The sequence below is a fragment of the Myodes glareolus genome, chromosome 3 (genome assembly GCF_982192425.1).
Source record: "Myodes glareolus chromosome 3, mMyoGla1.1, whole genome shotgun sequence".
Taxonomy (NCBI): domain Eukaryota; kingdom Metazoa; phylum Chordata; class Mammalia; order Rodentia; family Cricetidae; genus Myodes; species Myodes glareolus.
In genome coordinates, this window is record NC_142028.1 from 94,992,637 (window position 1) to 95,009,746 (window position 17,110).

General features: G+C 42.1%; 1 long non-coding RNA gene across 2 annotated transcripts; it reads left to right on the forward strand.

The window, feature by feature from the left end:
* The first annotated feature begins 8,930 nt into the window (after positions 1 to 8,930).
* Positions 8,931 to 13,352, forward strand: LOC125412390 (uncharacterized). 2 transcript variants are annotated; one of them, XR_015737558.1, is made up of 2 exons: positions 8,931 to 9,422; positions 12,912 to 13,352. It is a non-coding gene; the product is annotated as an uncharacterized LOC125412390 (long non-coding RNA). The 2 variants fall into 2 exon arrangements; XR_007235581.3 differs by having other exon boundaries at positions 8,931 to 9,352.
* The last annotated feature ends 3,758 nt before the right edge of the window (positions 13,353 to 17,110 follow it).

Here is a 17,110-nt window from a genome sequence, read left to right on the forward strand (position 1 = left end):
TCCCTAGAGAGTATGGCAATCTTCAGAAGGGGTTTCTACACCTCTCTTGGAGCTCCCCACTTAGACCAGCACCTATGTCTGCCTCAGGAAGACATTAGCAGATCATAGGAAGCTAGTGCTCAGGATGGGGAGCAGGTACTCCCCACCTCCCTACCTCCTACACTGCTCCTCTTCTCCCCTTTTCCTTAATTACCATTTTGTACTTGATGCCCTCTCAATGAGCAGTGGCTAAGTTAGCAGGAGGATGTCAGGAAGCTGGTAGGAAGCCTTCCTTAGAGGAGCTTTAAAGACAGTGTCACCACAGAGCGAGGCTGCACCTCTATGTTGGGGATTGATGATGTCCACTGCTGTGTAATGGCTTGGAATTTAATTTTTTAAATTAAAATCAAATTGGAGTTTTTAAAAAATACATCCATTTTGACTCTATGTATATATCTATATATCTAGATGTACTTTAGGAATACTCTTCAGTAGTAGGTTTCTGTATGATTTCCTTTTGAAAAGCCTTTAGATTTAATGTTTTTAATAGCATTTCCAAGTGAGAATCTTTCTAAATTTTATTTAAGCTATAGCTTAATTTAAAGTATATTTCAAATATTTCTTTTACTTTCAAGGCACCAAAAAATTTAGTATATGTGAGCAACCCACCTCTCTAGCTAATTTATGAAGACATTATTCATACTGATTTAATCTGTTATATCCCCAAACATAATTAAATTTTGGAGTTATGGCCTAATCTACAATATGGATGCTGCACCAAAGTCAAAGGCTTAGACATGCCTTGATGGTGATGTTATTTTTTATTCCTGGGTAAAGCATGTCAATGTCCACTGTGTGGTTTCTGTTTCATTTCCTTTGCAATCAACCAGTGGAGAGATATTTTGAAGGCACAGAAATATCCACACCCACTGAGAGAGAATATGATAACCTAGGCTTCAATGCTCAAGAGTGACATAGAACTGCTCGCATGTACTGATCAAGTTTGCTTCACAGTGAGTGTGCTGTGCAACCCCGCGGTGTAACTACAAGAAGGTAGCTATTAATTACAGCAAGATTTCTTGTTCCATCTCCTCTCCTATCTTTCTGCCAGCTGTGAAATACATTCACCCACTCATTAAAGATCTCTGTGCAAAATAACCTAGACTAGGATTACAGGCGCAAGATCCACTACTCTGCTTTTTTCTATAGTCTGACCATGCTGACATTCTTGCTATTTTTCTAATTCATGTGTTTTCACATCCAAACTGCTTTGCAGTACTTCTCTCCACCTATAGCGCTTTCTCTAAGATCACCACATGGTCTATTGCCTGCCTCAGTGAATACAAGTCTCCAGTAGATGTGTTTTTCCCGCCAAACACATGCACACGCGCGCACACGCGCGCGCACACACACACACACACACACACACACACACACACACTCCTACCTTTAGGCCCTACTCTACTCAATTACCTTTTGAGGCAGTTGTTCCTGATGAAAGAATATCACATATGCAGTTTTCGCCTTTCTCATCTGTGTTTCCCTCCAGTGCGAGAGCAGTCTGTTATTTCTCTGCCTGCAGTTTGTCAAGGAGACTCAGCCTGTAGAGCAGCATCTAGAGAAAGAAAGGGGCTCAAGAAATACTTGCTGGATGAATCACTTGGTGCTTCCCACACTCGACACTGGACAATGAAGCCTCTTTGGAGAGGGGCTCACTGAGCTTTCGTGTGAAGAACTCACCCGTACTCTGACACGGTGCTCTGACACGGCGCTCTTTCATCTGTCACACCTTGCATTCCTACACAGAAGGCACCACTGGGCAGGCCAGAGGACAGTCTTCACGGACTGTCCCAGTTTCGCTCTGACACTACTCTTCATTCTTCGCTTTCCTCGGCTGCATCAGCTTGAGTTTTCTTGTCTTCCAGATGCTCAACATCAGTTTTATTCAATGTCTACCTAAATCACTCCCTCTTAAGCTAAGTGAGCTATTTATCTGCCGATTCTGCTTCATGGATACACTAACTCATATTTATGTAATGCCACACTATGTACATTTATCATAACATCAACTTGTACCCAAAACTCTGTACAATTATAATTTTCATTCAAACATAATAATAATACAAATCGTAAAATGCAATAACAATGAATGATTAAGCATCATTTTTCACTGTTTGATCCTAAGTGATACATTGACTCCTAATACACTGAATGTAGCCAGATGGACTGCAAGACCATACCAAAACTTTCGGGTATTTGAATGAATGACTAAATGATGGTTCTGAGTTTCTAGTCACTCTACATCAATGAAAACTCCATATACCTAGGGCATCATGTGTAATGCTGGGGACTCATAAAATAAGAAGGCTCTAGTCTACAGCAGTTCCTGGGTACCACAAACCTTGCGTTTGCTAGTTGGTACACACTGCTGAGCAATAGTCATCCCTTCCAGGAAGGAGTCCTCCTAACACCCCTCTCAGCTGTCCTTGTTGATTCTCTGACACCAATTAGATGGTGCCCGATAATTTCACCTGGCATTCTGCATGTCAGCATCTGGATTCCCCACCCCTAACAAGCCCCATGCCTCCTCTTGAATGTGCCATTGCTAAGCACCAGCTGATGACTGCCCAGACAGAAGCCATCTGCTGGTTATTAAGGAAAGTTAAACAAGCGAAGGAGCTCTAGGGAAGTTTAGCAAGAAAGAGCGCCATATGCATAGAGAATTGGCAATCAGTTGGTCCCTGTGACTCAGGGTTCATTATAGCAATGTTAGGCAGACTTCCTTTGGGATTGCTCAGTTGATTGACTCAGGGGAAGGCCCTCTGAGACAGAATGCCCTTATGCCCCTCAAAGGCACAAAGACAGCCTCACAGAAGTTCATTATGTTTCTCTGTCAGTCAATCTGTCGGGGTCTTGTTAGCTCCCAGGGTGATCCTAAAGAATGGGATTAGTTAATTTAAGCTGCACGATGGTTTATGGGCCTTTTCATGCACAGACATTGGTAAGCAAAACAGACATGGTTTCTCTTTCCACTGTGAACATAATGGAGTTGTCAGATTCGCAATTTGGATGGCAGTACAGGGAAGTGGAGGAGAAGACATGTCCAAAGTGTTTCTTAGTCAAGAGTTAATGAATGGAAGTTAATAAATGTGGACAGAGTCGAGACTAGGGATATGGGAGATGCCCCCACTCCGGGGTGGGGTGCAGTGATGAGTAGTAAGAGCTAGGCTAGAATCCCATGATAACTGTATTTGCCTTGGTTCACAGTGTAGCGTCAACATGATGTTTGTCAGAAACAAACTGGGGCTTTGTTACCCACTAAGATGACTCAGAGGTAAAAGAGCTTTCACTACAAGAATGAGGATCTGAGTTTGATCCGCAGAATCTGTGGTGGAAGGAAAGAACTTTCAAAGCTTGTCCTCTGACTCCCACGAACAAGATGTGGCACATGCATTTGGTGGGGTGGAACAATAAAATCAATTTAATTTTTACAAAAGAAATACAGCTGGAGACTCATTGATGAGTACATTGCAGGCAAAAGTCTTTAAAAACATCCCATGCATATATGCCGGGGCACAGAAATGGGTACAGGAGGGTACCTCCATTGATCCACAATTTATCCTAGGGGCTGGAGACCAAATGTGTCAACTACAGTGACACAATACTCAAATAAGCAGGGTGTAGAGGTAGATTTGATCAGTCTTTACAGCCCGGAAAGTTTTGTTTCTGTTCTCTCAGGTAGTAATTTCCAAGGCAGATATGTACAGACACTGACAGTGTACAAGGCTCTCCATTGGGATGGTGAAAAGCTTTTGATAATAATAGGATTGGAAGACTGGGGATATGACTCAGTTAGCAAAGTGCATGTGACAAAACATGGGGACAAGAGTTTGTAGCTCTAGCATCCACATCCAGATGTGGCAGCATGTACCGGTAACCCCAGTGTTGGGAGAATGGAAGCAGGAGAATTGCCGGAGCTTCCTGGCCAGCTGGTTGGGCCAAACAGATGAGCTTCAGGTTTGGTGGCAGATCCTGTGCCAAGAAGTTAAGTGGGAAGTGACAGAGTGACTTCCACAAACTTACTCACACTTGTAAACATCTTCACAACATACACCAAACATAATAATAATAATGGTGATGATGACATCGCTACAATAGTCACTAAAGTAGGGTTCCAAACGAGATGAATGTAGAAGACTGTTGACCTACAAGTTTCAAAAACTATCAAACACATCCAATAACTTTCCTCTCACCAAAAATATGACAGTATAAGGTCGATTTTAGACTATGCATAAGCTAGTTCACTACTGTTTATGCATTCTGTACCATACACGGCTTGTGAGTATTGTAGAACCTAAGTAGATCTGTGTTGTAGGTGCACAGAATCTAGCTGTTTGAAGTCACTGTGGCAAGAGAAAGACATCCCTCATCATGGCCTGTTGAGATTAGGTTTGGAAATTGCATTCTGACACCTGTTTGGAAGCTGACTGAGCAAAGAAAGAATAGAACTGAAAAACAATCACGGGGTCATTTAAGTACCTCCAAGTGGAAAATAGCAGCCTGAGCTAGCTAATTGATTTTTCAATTGTATAAAACTCTTGAGATAAATTGAAAGTAAGAATACTTTAAGACCTGAGTGGTAATAGTACATGCAGATAATACCAACTCATGGGATCTGGAAGATGAGAGTCCAATATCAGTTTTGGCTACATAGCAACTTTAAGGCTAGACTAAACCCTGTGTGAGATCCTGTCATGAAAAATCATATGTTTTATGGCTGGGGCTGTGCCTCAGTGATAGAAGTGTCAGAGTGCTGGCTTAACATGCCCAAAGCCATGAAGCCAATCACCACCACTCTCTTCCAAAATGAAATTTTTTTCTATTTTTATTGAGCTCTACATTTTTCTCTTTTCCCCTCCCTACCTCTCTCATCCCATTCAACCCTCTCCCAAGATCCCCATGCTCCCAATTTACTCAGGACATCTTGTCTTTTTCTACTTCCCATGTAGATTAGATCTATGTATGTCTCTCTTAGGGTCCTCATTGTTGTCTAGGTTCTCTGGGATTGTGATTTGTGGGCAGGTTTTCTTTGCTTTATGTTTAAAAGCCACTTATGAGTGAGTACATGTGATAATTGTCTTTCTGGGTCTGGGTTACCTCGCTCAAAATGGTGCTTTCTAGCTCCATCCATTTGCCTGCAAAATTCAAGATGTCGTTTTTTTTTGTTTTGTTTTGTTTTGCTTTGTTTTGTTTTTCTGCTGTGTGTACTCCATTATGTAAATGTACCACATTTTCTTTATCCATTCTTCGGTCAAAAGGCATTTAGGTTGTTTCCAGGTTCTGGCTAGGACAAACAACTGGTATGAACATAGCTGAGCACATGTCTTTGTGGCACAACTGAGCATTCTTTGGATATATACTCAAAAGTGGTATTATTGGGTCTTGAGGAAAATTGTTTCCTAATTTTCTGAGAAATCACCACACTGACATCCAAAGGGGCTGTACCAGCTTGTATTCCTACCAGCAATGCTGGAGTGTTCCCTTTTCCCCACAACCTCTCCAGCATAAGTTGTCATCAGTGTTTTTTATTTTGATCATTCTTACAGGTGTAAGATGGAATCTCAGAGTTGTTTTGATTGCATTTCTCTGATGACTAAAGATGTTGAACATTTCCTTAAGTGTCTTTCAGCCATTTTAGATTGCTCTGTTGAGAGTTCTCTATTTAGGTCTGTACTCCATTTTTTCATTGGATTATTTGTTCTTTTGATGACCAATTTCTTGAGTTCTTTGTATATTTTGGAGATCAGACCTCTGTCTGATGTGGGGTTGGTGAAGATCTTTTCCCATTCTGTAGGCTGTCTTTCTTTTTCTTGTTGACCATGTCCGTTGTTTTACTGAAGGTTTTCACTTTCAGGAGGTACTATTTATTAATTGTTTCTCTCAGTTTTTGTGCTGCTGGGTTTATATTTAGGAAGTGGTCTCCTGTGCCAATGCTTTCAAGTGTATTTCCCACTTTCTCTTCTGTAAGGTTCAGTGTGGCTGGCTTTATGTTGAGGTCTTTGATCCATTTGGACCTACCTGAGTTTTGTGCATGGTGATAGATATGGGTCGATTTTCATTCTTCTACATGTTGATATCCAGTTATGCCAGAACCATTTGTTAAATATGCTTTTTTTCCATTTGATATTTTTTGTTACTTTGTCAAAAATCACGTGTTCGAAGGTGTGTGGATTAATATCCGGGTCCTCAATTCAGTTCCATTGGTCCTCTGGTCTGTTCCTATGCCATTACCAGGCTGTTTTCAGTACTGTAGCTCTGTAATAGAGTTTGAAGTCAGGGATTGTGATGCCTCCAGAGTTCTTTTATTGTACAGGATTGTTTTGGTTATCCTGGGATTCCAGAAGTAATATTTTAAATCACAAAGTGTATCCCACTTTCTTAAGGTCACATGGTCTTATGTTCAGGGAGATATAAAAGCCAAACCATGCACTATCCAACTCTGGAAAAGTAAACTTTCAGTGGCAGGGGCTCTCAGTCCTACAGATGCTTTAGTTGGCTTTCCAGCTATAGCAACATCTTCTAAGAAAAGTGGTTGCATAAGACATTGATACCACCAGTTCACAAATCCGGAAACTTTGTGAGCAGGATACAGGTGGCTTTATTTGGAGCCTAGCTCAGGAAAGAAGCTGACCCCAGATCACAAAGGGCTAGGAATGCTGCACTAGCTTATTAATCCATGCCTTGCCCTAAAGTTACTTCAGATCCTGTGCTTTTCAATAAATACATTGGTATGGGCATGGGCTGAGTCTTGCCAAACCCTAGATCTGGATCATAGTGAATGGAAAAAACAGAAGAGCCTATTTCCAAGAAGGGTACCCTGTCCTCCCTTAGGACTGGAGGGGGGGGGGAGGAGAAAGGGGGAAGCAGGAGGGAAGTGGGAAGAAGTGAAAATTTTGAATGGTATTATTTATAAAGCAGTAAAAAAAATTTAAAAAGACTTGCTTGGTAGTTTCACGTTGTTACCACAGGAGGGCGGTGTGAAGCCATCACATCTCAGAAGATAAGCTCCCGTTTAGCTCAAAGTTTCAATCAGATTTTCCATGAATTTTACAAATCACTGCCTTTGGGTGTTGTTCTGTGTTGTCCAAATGCATATATAGAAATAATAACAGTACTTTTCAAGTTTTCACTATGCCTTGCTGTTCTCCAGGTCGAATTCAAATGTGTTCTCTAAGTTTGCAACTACACAGGAGCCACTGACATTCATTCCTTTTACACAATTCAGCCCGTGATGCAGTCTAACCCCATACCCTCTGTTCTACAGGTAAGAAAAATAAACCCCAAGAGGGGCCCTGGCCAGAATGAATGCAGTTGTGCAATAAAAATGACTAAATGGCACCATTAGCAGTCAAGGGACCACCTTGGTCCAGATTTTGTCTTTGCTATTAGATGGGCAGGGGAGAGCTTAGGAAAATAATTTTGACCTCATGCCTCAATTTGCCTGTTTCACCTTCTTCATACCAAATTCATTTCTAAAGTTTATTTTGAAACCTTCCAATGGCTGCCAGCAATGAATAAAAACCACATGTCTCAGATAGCATCATTGGAATTCTAAAAGATAAATTTTCATAGTTAGAAATCGTGCTGGTGCTACTGGGACTACAACGGACAATTTTGCTACTGCAAACTTTTCTATTTTTTTCTTACGAAGTCTAATCTTTTCAAAGCTTTGATATAGTCTTTCAGATTTTTGTTTTTTTGTACGTGCTTCTTAGAGAGGGATTTTTTTTTTTTTAATCTATGGGCTTAACCAGCAAAAATAGCTCTTGTGCATTTACTGCGTCTAATCACTGTCAAGTTGGGAGCGTAGGCCCCAGCCCCTCGCATCTATTCCAACTCCAAGGCCTGGTCCGGATTCCAAATCCCAGCAGGCCAGGTCCTGATCCCTCCCTGGGGGTGGGGCCAGGACCACTTTTCCCCCAGTGTATTTTAGTGATCCCCCAAAAAGGAACACGTGTTCTCCCTTTCTCCCTGGGTTGAGGGGAGGGGTTGCGTTTCTGCGGCTTCCCGGTTTCCCCCTTGGGGCCACCCGAGAGCGCAGATCTCCCATTAAACCTGGATATTTCTTAATTTGGCTTGTTTTGATTTGGCTTGATTGGGAATTTTGCATCAGCAGGGAGCTATTATTAGGAAATATTCCTAACAATCACTAGCAATATCATCATGACCCAAGCCAACTGACAGCTTCCATGGGGAGCTCAGTTCCTAGTGGGGATGAGAGAAAGACGATCCGGGATCTGGACGTGGGCTTCACTAAGTGAAGCTGAAAAGGGAAGGGAAGGTTTGTACAGGTGACTGGAAAAACCCTATTGAGAAGGTTTCTGAGCAAAGCCCCTAAGGAGAACATAGACTAAACCATGCAGCCGTCCAGCTCTCCAGATGGAGAGGGGACTATGAGGCAGCCATTTGCCTGCTGCTTTCACTGAGGGCGAGTGAGACCAGGCGAATGAACAAAAAAGAGTAGTGCACAAGGTCTGGGGGATTCCAAAGGACGGATTACAGGGGCCACCCAGGACGCGGAGAAAATTTTAAGTGAGCTGAGAAGCCAGTAGACAGCTGTTTGAGAAGCTGCCTGATACGATCTGGTTTTGTTTGCAATGTGCTGCTCCCGCAAGAAGTGCTTGTCCGCTCACCGCACAAGCACAGGGGAGAAAAGAGGTGAGGGCATTAGCAGTGGAGATGGTGAGAAGGGACTGGAAGACGGAGATGCATTTGGAGGGTAGATCCAGCTAGATGTTCTAATTTTCATTTGAAGTATAAGAATTACAAAAGCACACATAAGTAGTCTTGAGCTGGGCAGTCGTGACCCAGCCACAGAGGAAGCAAGATGTGACTGCCTCGCCAAAAAAGGCATCCAAGAACTACAATTCCCAGAAGGCCTCAGTGCGAGCTCCCGGACGGTTGCAGGCTCCTTTTGCGCAGTGCTGGTCCGAGCTGGGCGGGGTTCTCCTTCGACTGCATTCTCGGTGTTCCCTAGCAAGGCAGTGATTGTTCCCGGGAACAGAGGCGGGGATGTGGCCACCCAGGCCTGGTATGGCTGGGTAAGAAAGCGACTGAGCAAGTTTCCGGTTTTCTGTGTCTGGCTAGAAACATGCCTGACCCAACCTCATTTTAAAAGTGGTGAGCTGCTGTTCATTAGAGGTGGAACCGCATTACTTACAGACTGCCCCCTCTGAGTACCAGACTGTTTCACCCTGAACACAGTTACAGCTCGAGAGAGCATCTGGCTGCCCTTCCTGAAGACAGAGCTGCACTGTGATGAGAAGACCATCATCATAGGCCAGAGTTCCGGGGCTATCGCAGCAGCAATGAGGTATGCAGAGACACAGGAGTGGAAGGCTTGCCTGGCCCTGTCTCAGAAAAGAAACAGCAAGTAGACTCAGGTATAACGAAGTAACTTTTGCAAGGTGTGACCCACTCCTGACATCCTAGTTCTTGGGAAGCTGCAGAAGGTAGATCTGGAATTTGAGGGCTACTTAAGCCAGATATTTAGTAAAACCCTGTCAAAGAAAGAAAGAAAGAAAGAGAAAGAAAGAAAGGAAGAAAGAAAGAAAGAAAACCTAAACAAATTTTTATGAACCGTATGAGAGACACCTTTTCTTTTTGAAGTAAAATTTTCTCTTACTGGGTTAAGAAAACATGATTAAAGTCCAGAATGCTCTTAGAATTCAAAACTCTAGCTGCTGCTTCAATCTGGCTCAAGATAGCAAACTCAAATTTGGGTTTTCATCACTCAGATCCCTGACCCCATCCCAGGTCCTTCTGTCAAGTTGAGACCACCTGTATACCAACTTCAGGAAGACTCACAGGATCAGGGCATTGGGAGTGCTACAGTACAGAAATGTGACAAGTGTTTGTCTTTTTTCTAAGCTGGGGACTGTATAGATCTATATCTATGTATGTGTCTATGTATCTATGTATCTATCTATCTATCTATCTATCTATCTATCTATGTCTTTATAATCCCTACATGAATTACGGCAGCTGACAACTCTGTAATTGAAAGATTGGGAAAAGCTACAGGACAAAGATCAAGTTATCCACTTGTGAATTTAGTCAAAAACATTTTCGATTCTCTACAAAATACAGTCTGTGGTGGCTCATGCCTTTAATCCCAGCACTTGGCAGGCAGAGGCAGGTGGATCTCTGTGAGTTCAAGACCTGGTCTACAGAGCAAGTTCTAGGACAGGACTACACAGAGAAATTTTGTCTCAAAAAAAAGAAAAGAAAGAAAAGAAGGAAGGTAGGATGGAAGAATGGAAGGGCCTAAGATGACCAAAATGAACGTAATGCTAAAGGGTGGGAAACAAGGGAGAAATTTGTACTGTTAAGTTTTAAGTATCCTCCAAAAGAATTCAAGTTCAACTCTGTAAAGAATTCAACCTCTTAAGTTCTAGAGATGATACAAGCATTCCAAGATTTTCTTATACTTTCACTAAAAAAGAACCTTTTTTAAAATAATGTACTTTATATTAACATATATTGGATTACAAAATGGTTTCATTATGACATTTTTACTCATGTTTATAATGTATTTTGGTCATATGTAAAAAAAAATAAAACTTTTATTTCCCAGGGGGAAAAAGAAGTCTTAGGCTGAGAGCCAAAAGATTCTCATCCCTGAAAATAAAACCTGGGAGAGGAACAGACTCGGTTGTTAACTAACCAAGTTGTCATAAGAACTTCTTATTGTCCAGGCCAGAAAATTCCTAACTTGATAATGAAAATCACAAATAAAGAAAATATCCAGGAAACTTGGCCTGGTGATGCATAGCTGTAATTCCAGCACTTAAGAGGCTGAGACAAGAGAATAGCCATAAGTCTGAAGTTGGCCTGTTCTCTACAGCAAGTTCCAGGCTAGTCAGGGCTACATAACAAGACTCTGTCTCAAAAATAAACAAATAAAAGAATTCCCAGAAAAACTAAAACAAACAAAAGTTGTGGTGTGAGTCAGCGAACATTAATTTTCACTTACAAAAATAACTACTCTTCTGTAATTTCAGAAATACCAATAGTAACAGCAATAAAACCAATGGAAAGCCCACATAGCCTCAATCATAGATAAGCAGGTAGATAGGTAGATAGATAAGTAGGCAGACAGATTGATTGATAGGTAGATGGCAGACAGATCAAAGATAAATGTAGGTAGAAACAGGTGAAAGACTCCCGTGGGCGTCTTCCTTCGGGAGAGACCCCGTGCCCAAAGATCAGTCGAAAACACGCAGCCGGATGCAAACAGCAAGAGGTTTATTGGATACGCAGGTACCTGGGGCGACAAAGTCTCTCGAAGGACTTGCACCCTGCAGGTTGGGGGTGAGGGGTTCTTATAGAAGAGCAAAAAGAGAGGTTTACAGAAGCAAGATGCAGGGTGGTAAATTTTTAACCTAAATAACAATGAGGGGACTACTCAGCGGTTTACTGTTCCTCCTATCCTGCCCCCCCTTTCCTGGCTGGCGACCAGATGTCTGATTGCACAGCCCCTGACTCGTGAGAGCCCCGCTTTATACGTGACTCAGGCCTCGCAATCCTCTCTTTCTTTGTTTCTATGGCCAGTCCATAAATCTCCTGTCTTGCAGCCAGATAAGGCTGTCCTTGCTCTAACCTCAGGTATCTTTGCTCAGCATTTCGGAGGCCCTGAATTAAGCTTGTTATTTGTTCAGCATTCCGGAGGCCCTGAGCTGAGCTTGTTACTGTGAATCCTTTGCAAAACAGTATAACTGTGGCTAAAACGAGTTGGGGTCCTTCACAGGAAGAGAAAGAAATGCCAGCGGCTGTCCTTTTCCGAGGTGCTGGCTTCAGTACAGATGCAAAGGTGCATGCAGGAAGCAGTAGAGCCCAGCACACACCTGCTAACCTAGCCCCTTTCCCACTCTGCTAAGCTATCCCCTCCCTCACCCAAAGCAGAAGTTTAGAGTAGAAAATTCCTACCAGCCAAGCTTGCCTGCAAGGTCATGCATCAGATAAACTTTATAATAAACTGGATGGAAGATGCAGAGATGAAGTCACCAATGGTTTTGGTCAGGGTCAGAGAGGAAGGTAGGGATAAATGACTTGAGATTGAGCCTTCCCATTAGTCAAGCAATGAGGAAACGAGGAAGCTCCGTGAGTCTGGGGCTATAAAGATTGCTCTCTGCAATCCGTGCCCTGCTATCTTGGGCCGACACTGGGCTTTACAAAGTCATAAAACAGAGTGTCTGGCTTTCACTACACTGAGTCTCTGGAACTCTTATTATGAAGGGAGGATCTTTGTTTTCCACAATTTCTGGGAAAGGGAACATTTAAAACCAGTGAATAGAAACCAATTAGATAGATAACAGGGAGGGTGGTGAAGTTTTCTCTCCATCTACTTCTTACAGCAAGAGTATCAGATGGTCAAAAACAATATAAAAGTGGATCCAGGAAATAAGTCTTCAATGTGGGAGAATTGCACTGTACTTTTGAAATGGGAATACTATGTCTAAGCATGGCACAAGGTTTTGAAGCCCTGCTGAAGAGTGACTGAGAATTTTGACATTATACACACACACACCACACACACATACACACCGCACACACCCCACACACATACCACACACACCACATATACCACACACACACACCACACACACATACACACCATACACACACCACACATACACACACCACACATACACACACTGCACACACACATACACCACGTACACCATGCACACACTTCTTTGCAATAACAATATTGCTTGCAAAATGACCAGGAGAATTGTTTAAGAAATATTAACAACATATAATAACTGATAAAGGTCTAGTTCGTTTGAAATGTCAACATCAATATGTATTTCTGCCTTGTTGACACACCATGATCAAGGTAACTTAGAAAATATGTATTTGTCTTGAAGTTTCAGTGACTGGTCCATACCCAGCATGGCAGGGAGCATGGCACAGATGGGCAAGCTTGGCGCTGGAACAGTAGCTGCGAGCCTACATCCTGATACACATACACGAGGAGACTCAGAGAAAAGCTAACTGAAGTCATCATGGGCTTTTGAAACTTCAAGCCCACTGACAGTGACACACCTTCTTCAATGTCACTACCTCTTCTAATTCTGCCCCAAAAGTTCCACTAAACATCAGCTACATGAGCCTTAGGAGGCCATTCTCCTGCAAACCGTCATATAGTTCAGATCAACGAGAAAAGAATCTGCTACCCAGAAGAAGACAACCGGAAAGAAGATTTGGTTTTTTTAATCAATAATAAATAAATGCAAGTAGCTTTTTAAAAAGAGTGGCAACACAGTAGAGTTTTAAAATAGCACAATTAAAGAGATAACAAAAATTAGCGACAATGCAATCACTTTTCTCTTCTTCATTTAAGAAATAGTCAAAAGTTCTGAACTTCATTGTATATGGTGTCAGGGACTCTAGCCTGGGGATCAAGTTATATTTATCAATATTTAACTATATAGGCTCTTTCACCTCGTTGTTCTACTTTCATAAATTTGTCCTAAAGATGTAAATAAGAATTTTAAAACAAATTTTAGATACAAACACTGTTGTAATTTATATCTATAATATTTTCCCCAAACTCATTCCTCTATTGAAAACTTTATGCCCAACTGATATCACTATTAGAAGGTAGTGGATTCTTTGGAAGGTTCAGCCTTGTTGAAGGAGGAACTGGGAACAAAGTCTTTGAAAGTTATATCCCACCTCCCTCCTGGATGTTTTATCTCTCTGCTTTCTCAACAAAACAAAGGGAGCATCCTCCTCCAGTACATATTCCTGCTACCACATTATCCTCATCAACAGGGCCCCAGGGCAATGGAGTCAGATTACTGCACCAAAACCTCAGAAACCATGAAACAGCATGAGTCTTCCCACTTTTAAGTTACCACCGCTATTTAATCACAGCCATACTACACTAAATAGCACAGAAAATTGTTACTAAGAAATGAGGCTGTTGCTATGTCCATACCCACCATGTGATTCTGAAATCTTTAGCCCTGAACTGTAGAAGGAGTTTGGGAAAGTTTAAAAACTCAGAATGCTGTAAGTGGTGATTCTTGTAGGAACTCAGGAAGCCAGGCTACTGAAGAGAATGTGGATAGTAAAAACTGTGCTCAAGAGGTTCCAAGTAGAAAGGAAGACTACTGGATGCAGAGAATGTGTCTTCATATTTCCCATGCTCTGAGAGTTACATGAGGCTGCGTTACAGATGGTGGATTTATGGATTAGTTGGAGGAGTATGTCAAGGCAGTACATCACTCATGCTTGAGCATGCGGATTTCTAGATGATTTTAGCCGTATTTACAGCTTACTATGGAGAAAAGCTACTCATAAACTCAGGGTAGAACAAGGAGGCTGTGGTAGCTGAAGAGATTGGTGCCGTTTTAAAGAAGCTACACCCTTTTCCCAGAGATAGTAGGAAAGATGCCTCGAGGTCACACCAGGATTAGCAAAAACCTATTCTTCCCCACAGGATCAAGGATATAAAGATAGACTTTTGAGAAATTGTGTTTGGAAAATGAACACTGGGCAGCATACAATGCGGAGTCACCTTGCTTGTACAGGGATATCAAAGGATATGATTACCAGGGATTCACTTCCTTATGTTTGCTTGCCCAAGACCTCGAAAACTGCTGTAGCACACTCCAAGAACCTAACGTTTGTTCCCACTACACTGACACCCCTCCACCATGTCTCCTATGTGTTATTACTTTTGCAAGTTGGCAAAATGCAAGAACTGTCAGAACATGGAGGCTTCGGCTGAATCTTCAAAGACTGGAAGATGTGGGGGGCAGTGTCACTGAGAGCAAGCAAGCAGGCCCCCAGGAGGCACTGCATGGAGCTGAATTAGTGTAGCCAAAGCTACAAAGGAGATTCAAGAAAGCTGAGTATGCCAGGAATGTGGAACCCCTGCCAAGGAAAGCTGAAGGCACTAAGGAAAGCCCAGCCTAGACAGTGGCAGTGGGGCCTGCAGTGGGCAAGGCCAGAGATGTTGGGCGTCCCAAACCCCTCGAAGCTTATAGAAAGTCATTCTGTGGGTAAGATGTGAGACATGGAGATAAAGGTCTAATTCACATCATGCTGGCTTGGGGTGTTGCTTTGGCCTATTGTCTCCTCTTTTCATTTGCAAGGAGAGTGTTTAATTTATCTCATTTCTTGGAAGTGTGTGGGTCACTTTTAATTTGTATGGGCTCATAGCTCAGTTTGCCTTGAGTGTCAACAGAAACCTTAGACCTGAACCTGCGAGTGATACTGAACATGCTCAGACTATGGAAAGTCTTGGAGATACACTGAAAGCATTTTGTACTTAGAAGTTGCTATGCAGATCATGAGCCTTTAGGGGCTTCCTACTGAAATGTGTTACTTGGCTCTTAACTGATCCCTGGACTGCTCACTTTGCACGCAACAAAGCCTGTAGGGAGTGATTTTCTTGTGCGTCATCATCTGCCCTGCTCTGCAGTGAAAGATTACAGCTTGGTACTTTACTGAGTGCCCGGGAAGGCTTCGTTATACAAGGGAGCTATTGCTCTCCTTAATGGCCACCAAAAGCAAGCTGCTTTACTCCATGATGTAGGTGCAGTAACCACTATGATACTATGCCTTATTTTAGTTCCAGAGCAAAAATGGAAAGTAACAGTTAACAGCTAACTATACTCTCAGAGGCTCTGAGCCAAAATAAGTTTTCTCTGACTTGAAGCTGCCCATCTCCTGAACTTTATTCCAATGACATGGAGCAGGCTAGCTTACCTACTCTGCCTTCTCCAGGTGAATATACTACATTTCCCTTGTTCCTTCTCCTTCCTTTGGAGTCAACTAGCATCTCTGGAACCTTAACATTCAAATAAGAAATGCACTTCCAGCTCAGAAAGACTTGTCTTGACCACCAAACCTCTAGAGGTCACCAGTAGCATTGGTTTGCCAAATCTTGCTTTATTTTTCTCAGTAATACTTGGGGTTATTTATTTTTTTCAGGTCTCATTTATTGGTTTATCATGAGCTGCCTCCAACTTGGACATACATACATAAGGGTAAGATAACCTTACCCTTAGTAAGGCCTCAATAAATGTCTGTGACAGAGGAAGAAAACATCCTTATCAGCAACGATAAACCCGTTTATGGTCTTGCCACTTACACAGAACTAGGGCAAAGTTAAACTGGCTTACACACTGGGTCACAGTGACTCTCCATGCAGTACAGTAAACGTTGCCGTAGCAATCCCTTTATTGAGTTGAATTATTAAGTTCTTTAATTTCTTACCTTTATTTATACAAACACTGAGGTAAAATGCATCAACACTAGCTGTTATTCTTCCCAGTAACCTGGTTCCTATATTCTCCATTCCTTTTCTATAGCTCTTATCAGCTGTAAGCTGGGATGTGTGCATAACAATATATGTAGTTACATGTAAGTATACATGTGTATACATATATGTAAGTTTGCATATATGTGTGTGTTTCATATATTAGTCTACATATATAACATTCTGCATGTATTTACTTGGATATAAAATATATAGATACACTTTTGACCATTTAGTCGCTTCATGTATATCTTAACAGCATCCCAGCTTTATTTTGGAGAAGGTACATGCTTTCCATTGTGTAACTTCTTAATAGGACTATAAACACATCTGTGATGGGTTCTTCTAACTGTCAACATAACAGAATTTAGGATTCCCCAGGAAAAGAATTTCAACAAAAGGATGTCTGAATTAATTTGACTTAGGGGATGTCTTTGAGAGATGATCTTGATTATGCTAATTTCAGAGGGAAGAACTGGTGCTCTGGGAAGCACCATTCCCTAGGAAGGAGACTGAATGATGAAAGTGTGGAAAACACAGGCAGATACATTGTTATCTGCGGATGCAATGTGGCCAGTTGTTTCAAGTTTCTGCTACTTTGACTTTCCAAACTGATTGCCCAAACCCTGGAGTTGTGAGAAATGGTAAGCCATTTCTTTCTTATTCTTTCCATTCACTAGAGGCTCCCACTCTTAGTGTAGATCCAGGGCTCCACTAGCACTTTCATTCTTGTCTCTTCAAGCATATTCTTTGTCTCACCAAAACCTATTCATAGGTGTGCCTCTTCTCAGC